The 9,891-nt window shown below is 33.2% G+C and overlaps 1 pseudogene; it reads right to left on the minus strand.

Moving 5' to 3' along the window:
* Positions 1-240: 240 nt before the first annotated feature.
* The window catches only part of LOC122074173, a 10,717-nt pseudogene continuing 1,066 nt past the window's right edge, over positions 241-9,891 (minus strand).

Consider the following 9,891-nt stretch of genomic DNA (forward strand, 5'->3'; position numbering starts at 1 on the left):
TGCTAAATAACTTGCTAACAATCTATAAAACTTGAAAAGAGAACTTGATTTTATGTCAAAAAATACATTCTTTTACCGACGAGTCTGCACAACTTTATACAGATCTCTTGAAAGCAAATTCTTATCAACCGATTATGATTAGAAATAGACCATGCCTATTACAACTCTCAAAAGTAAATAAATAACCAAAAGAAAGAAGACATTACCTTCTCCTAGATGGTTTTAGGGGAAGAAATAATTGAACAATAGAACTGTAGGTCGCATAAATCTATGAAATTCTTACCTCTCTTTAATAGGCCCACAAAGCCGGTGGAAATCTGGGAACCCTTGCAGTCGCGCATTTTCACGGATGGTTAACACTCTGTCCTGCTCCGGGAGCAACAGATCTGTTTACATATCCAAAGTAATTAATATCAAGCTAATACTACTGCAACAAATAAACAAATCATGGGACGGAAAAATAAATGCAAACCAGATGCATTAGAGGAAGGATATGTAGAAGAAGACTACTTGATTATATGGCTCTGCCCTTGTCACAACTGTTGCCACAATTTCATCTCATCACAATCGACCAAATGTCGCCTGCATTATTTTAGCCAGTATAAAAATAATAAAAGCAGAAACTTTGAAAAGTAAAAAATATAATATAAAATGAAATAACCAATCACTTACTTAGATGATGAGCCATTGACAAAAGTCATTGCATAATCACTTACTTAGATTTGTAAACAGGTGCAACAGAATCTATTTACAAATCGAAAGTAATTAGTATCAAGCTCATACTACTGCAACAAATAAACAAATCACAAGAAGAAAAAATAAATGCAAACCAGATGCATTAGAGGAAGGATATGTAAAAGAAGACTACGTGATTATGTGGCTCTGCCCTTGTCACAACTGTTGCCATGATTTAATCCCACCACAATCGATCAAATGGCCTGCATTATTTTAGTTAGTAGAAAAAGAATAAAAGAAACTTTGAAAAGTGAGAAATACAATATAAAATGAGATAATCGATCATTTTCTTAGATGATGAGCCATTGACAAAAGTCATTGCATAATCACCTACAATACATTTATTATTAAGGCAACAAGTGAAGAAAGTGGACCAAACAACTGATAGTATGTTACATACTCAAAACAAAGATCGTGTGAGGTGGTTATGTTGTAGGGGATTAGTGGGTAATAGTTATTTTAGTAGGTTATTAAATAATTATTTTTATTATAAGTCATGAAGTAATAGGTAATTATGGGTGTAATCGTATAAGTAGTGGGAGCAGTTATAACCAAATTAGAGAAGTGGAGGGAGAAGTTATGTAATGGTTATTAAGCCTATTTATTAGTGTTTTGGAATGAAAGAGAGAAGTTGAAAATCTCAATTATTTCTCTTATGAGGAAAGAGACTCTTCTCATTCCTAATTAGCCAAAACCCATTCCCTATAATTTCTCTTGAGAGATTCTTATCTTTTCTCTCTCACAAGATAGAGGTTGGCATCCTCCTAATTATCCAAAATCCTTTATTTTCTCTATTTTCTCTCCATTGTCTTTACTTCCTAATTTCTCTCATTCTTAATTTTAATTGTTCTCTTCCGTACACGTAATAAATGGTATCAGAGCCAACGATTTTGCAACAATGGGTATTCCACCGGAGATCGTCAAGGCCATTAATGAAGATTTACGATAAGACATTCGTAACATTATTGCAATATCCAAAACAATGATGGAAGGTTTTCAACATGTTTGGGAAGACTTGGTCGAGTTGAAGAAAGAAAATAAATGCCAAATCAGTAGCGATATGATCGTTGCACCAACTGAATAAATAAAACTTAAAATGAACCATCCACTTGAGAAATGCCCCAAGCAATCTAGTCAACCTCGAGTTGTTTGCAGTCAACTAAAGACAAAGATTCTTAAGTCAGGTTTGATAATGAAAAAGTTAATGCTATCCATGAAAAATAGTGTGATTAAGTTGCAAAAGCTGAAAAAGAATTTTGAAGAAGATGTTTTTATTGATTGTTTTCATGACATGGAAGTGGGTTGGTCACCATCATTCAACTTCACAAAATGAACCTTGAGGACAAGATTCTTCGAAGGAAAAAGTATTGTTATATACTCAAAAGAAAGATTGTGTGAGGTGGTTATGTTGTAGGGGATTAGTGGGTAATAGTTATTTTAGTAGATTATTAAGTAATTGTTTTTATTATATGTCATGAAGTAATAGAAAATTATGGGTGTATTCATGTAAGTAGTAGAAGTAGTTATAACCGAATTGAAAAAGTGGAGGGAGAAGCTATATAACGGCTATTAAGCCTATTTATTAGTGTTTTGGAATGAAAGAGAGAAGTTAAAAATCCCAATAATTTCTCTTATGAGGAATAAGGCCCGGCTCCCTCCTAATTAGCCAAAACCCATTCCCTATAATTTCTCTTGAGAGATTCTTATTTTTTCTCTCCCGCGACATAGAGGTTGGCATCCTCTTAGTTAGCCAAAATCTTTTATTTTCTCTATTTTCTCTCCTTGGTTTTTACTTCCTAAATTCTCTCATTCTTAATTTTATTTGTTCTCTTTCGAGCATGTAACATAGTATAACAAAAAGTAACTATTACCATAGGCTTCCCTGAAGGTAGGTACACTCTTTCAATAGATTTATCCCATTCAACCTTTTTATTTGGGCGAACCAACACACCAGAAAGATCCCTGAAGTTTGCACCTTGAGACAACAGAATAAAGTAAGCATCAACAAGTAAATTACAATGAAATATAGGAAACTATGTTTTCATGAACATTTGTCTTAGCAGCACTAAAGCATTTCTCTTCGGAATACGGTAAACCCGTTGATAATCATCCGCAATCAATTTTAAAGGGCAGTGATCAAATAGCAATGCCTTCTGTAGTGACTCGCTTAATTCTTTTTTGTCAATACTAGCAATAGACATCAACTTTGTTATTGAAGCAAACCATTAGTTAGAAACAAAATTATAGTCATACAAAATAACTAAACTACTCATAAAAATCTGCATGTGGAAAAAGTAACTGTTTGTCTAGTAGTTATGGCTTAATGCTTACTTGTTCAAGAAGAAACTTAACTACATAGCCAAATTTCAATTTAGAAAGACAAACAAAATGCATAACTGCATCGAGCACTAAACACAAATAATTGTTTAGGTCAGTCCTGGTTTTTTATCCAGTTTCACTTCTTTTCGCCACCTTATCAATTAGTTGAATGGTTATTGTTGATCGTCAATTCAATTATTATTATTTTATGTATTGTAAATATTAGTTTACCTACATTAGTGAATGTGAACAATCCCAAACTAGTTATCAAGATTGGCAATCAGCAGATCCACCCACCACTTAGAATACAAGGGAAACCAATCATTCAGTAATTTTAAAAATAAATTTAAAGTGCCTTGTATTTTTTTAATTTTTCATTATAGTTATAATCACTTTTCTGGTTGAATTGGGATTCTAGTTATTTCTGCCAACAAAATTAGGAATCCACTCTTCTTATATATTAGTGGGGACTAGAATTATTAATTCCTATTGGACATATAAGTTATTATTCCTATAACAACGATAAGGGGCATCCTGTATAGCAACATTACATTCCTCATATGCATTTCTAGGGCCATGTTTAGTAACACCAATCCTGCTTCGTGCGAGTGTTTCCACACTAAGAGCACTTTAATGCATTTCTGCTCTCAAGGAACACTTCTACAAGATAACTAAAAGTAAGAAGTGTTTCTGGATTGTAGTGAAGTTCCACGTTCAAGCACGAACTTAAGTCTTCCGAGTCAGTGGATATTAGGGGTATATCTCCACCCCTTAAGGATCATGTATTTTTGTGCTTTTGAGACTGCAAGTTTTTGAAAGTGCAAAAGCATTGCGATATGCCTCTTAAGTGCCAACTGTGTGTGGGAGTACAAAAGTAAGCTACCACGTATTGATGTGCTTTGGTTGTTTCTATTCCAATGACATAAAAAATGGGGGGGGGGGAAGGGGGGAACACTTCTGTGAGGAATTAACGATGCAACCAAATTTACCCTTCCAACTTTGAACTCATCAATCCAACCAAATTCATATGAGACTCATCATCAATAAAGTTTTAAAGAAGAATAAACCAATAATAGGTTTAATGTCCAAATTTTAATTTTCTTAAAAAAACTAATTTTGTGAAGAAAAAAAATCAATTAGAGGAGATGAGCATAAATATAAAAGTTCGATTCAATTTTATATGGTGTTGGAAATCTATTTTAGGGGCCTTTCCATATGGCATTTCATCTAGGCTCTCATCATTAGTGACCTAACAACGTCAATGAAAATTATCAAAATAATGTTGTACTAACAAATTGAAACTTTAAACATAATCATTAAGTGTTATACTCACTGGGGAAGATCTAAAATACCATCCTCTAAGAGCAATGCATTTTCCATCATATGCAACCATACTTTCTATATTAAGGAGAATAAGTCAAAAGTATAATCGCAATTTTAAAGAAAATAAGCACAACAATATTGAAACTTTCGCATCTTAAAATTGAAAGGGACATTTCCTCTAACAACAACCTCATGCGTTAGTAATGGATATTGAGGCAGTTTCTGCAAAAATGAAAATAACAAATGAACAAAAGCTTTTCACGTGATTCATTCTTACTAGAATTACTACTTGCCTCAGTAGGTCGAGTGCCCCCATTAGAATACGCGCATGTAAAACTGAGGAAGGCCATAGCAATCAGCTGCCATCACTCCAAGCCTTGCTTGATAATTCATAGAAAAAAGTCTGCCCACAGCATATTTCCCAAGAAATCCAGCAGCGAACTTTAAAATATCAACCACATTTTCCGGTCAGAACGAACTTGGGTTTCAAGAAATTAACAATGTCCATAAACACCGCCAATTGATGGTTTTTATTGTCTTCCAGAGGTGCATCCTTATTTCTAAAGCGGTTATACCCACTAATCCCTTGTCAAGGAGGTCTACCACATATAACATCTACATCACCCTAAAAAAAAAATGCTGTGAATAAGAACAAAAAAGAAAATAAGAAAAATCATATAAGATGAAGAAAAACCAAAAAGTGTGCTACTAAACAACCATTGAGACAACAAACTAGCCAAAATTAAGATCAATTAATAAAATAATTATAGCAAAAAGGAACTTACCAGAAGCGATAAGATGTTTGAGTTGAAACCCTTGGTTAAAAAGTTTTTATACTTTCTCGGCATTTTCTGTAGACGACATGCCAAAAGGCATATTAATAAATCTTAAGTTCAGAAAACAATTAATGTTCAAAAAGATCTAAACAAACAAAAGGCAAATCAATCCAAAACAAATAGCTTACCTAAGTGCTTCAATGCCTTCACATGTGTCCTCACTTGGCCCATAACTTTCCAACGTACCTAAATTAAATTCAATTAAAGACAAATAATTAGTGGAAAGGTAAGATAAAATCATAAAGAATAATCAAACTAAAACATTGCATATCATAATTATAAGAAAAGAGAGACTCAAAAAATTATCCATTAGAGAACATCCAAAGAAGCTTATCAATCTATAAGCTTGCGAATAATAGAGCTTATACGCACTAATATTAAATGAGCTTAAAGTAAATATCTTGAACAGACTTCTTCATAATTCATAGCTGTAGAAACCTTGAGTGACACAAATATTCTTTTTCCCAACTACTTTCTATTAAATGTAGATGCATTGAGAATGATTTTAACAATTGGGGTGTACCAACAAACAATTCAAGTTACTATATCCAAATGTAGCCTGACACCCTCTGATGTAAGGTCATTTATCTAAGCAAACAACCCCGATAATTATACAAGCTCCACCCCAAAGTCAAATCAAAAACTCAGATCTGATCTCTAGTAAAAATTACTCAGATTTGACAAATAGAATGAAATAGAGAAAATTTGAGAACACACAACCGTAGCTCAGATGAGCCTAAAATAGTTGAAGATGGCCAAAAATATCCCCAAATTAACCTCCAAAATTGGCTTCAACCAACCAAGTAGGTACAAAACCAATCATGATCACATACCACAAATAGAATAGGATTTTAGAGGGCTCAAGTGGGAGATTTCTTGTTATAGCTCAAGCAAGCCTCCAACAGCTCCAAGAAGCAGGTTGAGTCCACCTTTTGGAGGTTGGAACAAACCCTCAATAGAGCTAGGTGAATGGCCAACAGATCTGAGAGATCTGATGTTCGATGCTATGGGAAGAAAATTTTTATGGCAGCTTAGATTTATCTTTGATTCTAGTCTGTTCTTGGTCTTCAACAAAGCTGGTCTTCAAGGCTGGATTCTACCTTCAAACCCGACAATTGATTGCCTATTACATAAGTTTCTAAAAACTGAAAATGGAAACAAACTAAAAAAGAAAACTAATGACTTGACTCAACTAATAATTTAACCCCTAAGAAATAACAAATACTAACAACTAAAATTGAACTCAACTAAAATGGAAACTAATGAAAAAGGAAACAAACTAGTTAATCATGTATGCAATCTTAAAGCCCCTAGTTTAATCTCGTATGCAATCTTAAAGCTCCTAGTTTAGGCTATTACACTCAAAACACATAAGATCAAAGACCAAACATGTATGGAACCCAACCTTAGGCTTATTCCTAATAAAACAACCTAGTTTGGTGAATAATCTGCATCACCTTGGCCCCAACAAACCATGGGACACTCAAATTAGGTCTACTAATCCATTCTTTGTCCAGTTTGATGGCCCGGTTTGCTTCTGGCCTTCTAGTTCTTTATAATTATATCAACATAATTTGCACATATATGTAAAAATAGAATGGTATATCAACTAACAACTAGATATTGGAATTTGGAAGCGCAACCAAAATAGTAATAATTGGCAACTCCCCATCAACATCAATATGGGTAATCAATACAAACCTATTAACCCAGAGTCAAAGCCATGTGATCAAGCCTTACTCCTGTGTGTTGGTATCTCGTAAGACGAAAGGAAGAAAACTTTATGTACATTTTTAAAGTTCTAGACAAAATCAGCCCCCTAAAAAAAAAATTACATTACTTGCGTAAAAACTACTAGAATTTGATCTCGATTTAAAACAACTATACTTGATAAATTTCAAGGAATTTACATTCAAACTAATAAATCCCTCGTCTTAGAAAAGATTGAAGGCAATCTACTTAGATTTTGAGGGTATTTTAACTAAAAAATGTAGCCATAAAAAGATTTGAAGTTTTCTCTTTTTTTTACCAAGAAGGTAATCAAACAAAATATCCTGAACAAAAGAATAATTCAAAGTCCAAAGCAAAACTTAACAGATTTTGGAAAAGGGATATTTTGGTAATTGCCCAACAACCAAGAAAAGAAAATAGGTTCCTCTATATGTATAGTTACCAAGATAGTACATAAACCTACCTAAGAAATCAGTACTTCTATTGATGAAACCACAATAGTCGATAGTGGTAATACGATAATTTCCTCGTGTAAAAACAGAGTCAGAAATTAGGTCAACACCAGATAATAAAAAACAACAACTTAGTTACATAATAGCAGTAACAAAGAAGAAAAGCTTTTACATATGAACCACTTGGGTTTCTCACAACAAGGTGTCAACAAGATAAAATGTCAATCCATTTTCCCGTGATCGAACACAAATTGCTTCTTCGAGCAGAAGAAGAATTGCAACAAAAAACTTGAATTTTCAAAATCTTATGATAAAGCTAAAGACGCCCCCACTGTCTGCTTTCAATCAAGAATAAATTCTAGAGTCAGATTCTAAAAAGAAATCCACAATCAGATATTTCTTGGACATGCCCGTCTATCTTGGGCAAAGCCTAATTACAAAGTAGAATACAAATGGAAACCCGTTATTGATTCCCTAATCCAGCCTATGAATTATCAAATAAAACAAATAAATAATAAGAAAAAGATTCACTTAAATTAGACATACATTAGACCTACATCGCCCACGATTCAATGGGAAAATAAACTAAATAAGAAACAAGCTAGCTAATCTTGTATTCAACCTAATGCCATAGTTCAGGCCTCGACAAAAAATGGACTATTACACTAAAAAGACTAAGGGTCAACATATATACAATCCAACTCTATACTTTTTCCTAAACAAAACAATCCCAATTTGGTGGATTAGACTAGAGTAGCATTAGGCTCTTGAAAAAATTGGCCTCGGTAACCCCAAAAATATATATATTTAGAAAGTATTAAAAAATGAAAATATATGAAATATATACTAAAACAAGGTTTTTAAGGCAATAATTATACAATCATGGGAAATTCATGGACACATATTTAACAATGGTACAAAAAAAAAAAAAAAAATACCTAAGGCAGACCTTCATTGTTCTTACCTTATTCTCATGTAATTATGAGTCATTACCAAAAAATACTTAGATTAGATGACATTCGTGGATGTGTTGCCAAATCCCCATACAAAGGGAACCAAATCATTCTCAACAAATGATAGCACCTTTATATTTTACCCATTTGCATGTATTCTTTACCCCCAAAAAATTAACATTGTCAAAAGGAAGTTTACGTAAATTCAATTCAAGTAATGTTATGGCAGTAAAATCAAGAAAATAATCATAAATTTGTATCATTTGAGAGCCCATATGTCACTTGAGTGGGCTCATAAATGTGGGGTCCAAAGTCCTAATCCACCACATGCATAGCATATCGATGAATAACATAATTATGAGTTTATAAACCTAGATGCAAAGATTAGTCTCCCAAATTGATAACATAGGGAAGAAAGTAGATCAATGCACAAGAACTAATAAAAGTTTTTTGGTATAAAGAAGATACTTTGAAATAGATTATACTTTTCTTGCAATGGTTCGGGTCTCCATGGCAAATCACAGGCAACTTTCCAACTGCATACTCCCCTTTAGGAACTACTAATCCATCTTCTTCGCCTTCTTCTTCATCTTCTTCCCCAACTATTGGCGTTATATCTTTTTCGAACAAGCAGAATTCCTTGCAAAATTTTTCCCATTCCTTGAGCAATTGTAGAAAATCTTCAGCAGATTCATTCCTCACCTAAAAATCACACACTTTAGATATACTACAGGATGCATTATCTATATGCACAATGACATAAAAGCAGAAATAAATGGACAGCATAGAACACAGATCTATACCTCCGTTTCAGGGTGGTTCAACTTCAAGTTTTCGCAAGCATATTTGTTAATATCAATAGCCCATTTCTGTACATTGAAGACCGAATGCATTTTACAATACAAACAAAAACCAATTTAGTGAAAGACAAATGTAAGATTTATGTTCTGTCGAGCTCAAGTGAAAAGATAAATACATAAAAAAAAGATGAAAGCATAAAAATATGTCAAGCCCAAGTAAGTACAAATAACTTACGGTAACAAGGTTTATGCCTGATAAGTTAGCACCAAGGCATAAACCAGTCGACATGGCTCCACAACCAAAATATAAATCTAGTAAGGTGAAATCAGCATTAGACTTGCTTTTATCTGTTGTACCATCTAAACTAGTCTCACTAGAAATTATCGATTTAGTACTAGCTCTTGAAATTTTTGAAAGATATCAAACATGTCATTAATAAGAACCAAAACACCTCATGTGTATCACTAATGAGTGGAATAAATAGGAAATTAAAATAGAGACTGGAATGAATCTACTAGGTTACATAGAAGAGAGTTTACCAGCGGATATGTTTGCAATTGTTGAGTAAGTCAACGAGTAGGACATATCAAAATAAAAGTCACAAGGTGGAATAGTTCTCTTATCTTTACAATACAATAAGTCTTCCATTTTTGCTTTCTAAATCATCAAGTAGTTTTCATTCAAACTTACCATCCTTGTTCTAGTGTTTCCTTTTATTTTTTACACATAATTACAATCTAA

Source organism: Macadamia integrifolia, chromosome 3 (assembly GCF_013358625.1).
Source record: "Macadamia integrifolia cultivar HAES 741 chromosome 3, SCU_Mint_v3, whole genome shotgun sequence".
NCBI lineage: Eukaryota > Viridiplantae > Streptophyta > Magnoliopsida > Proteales > Proteaceae > Macadamia > Macadamia integrifolia.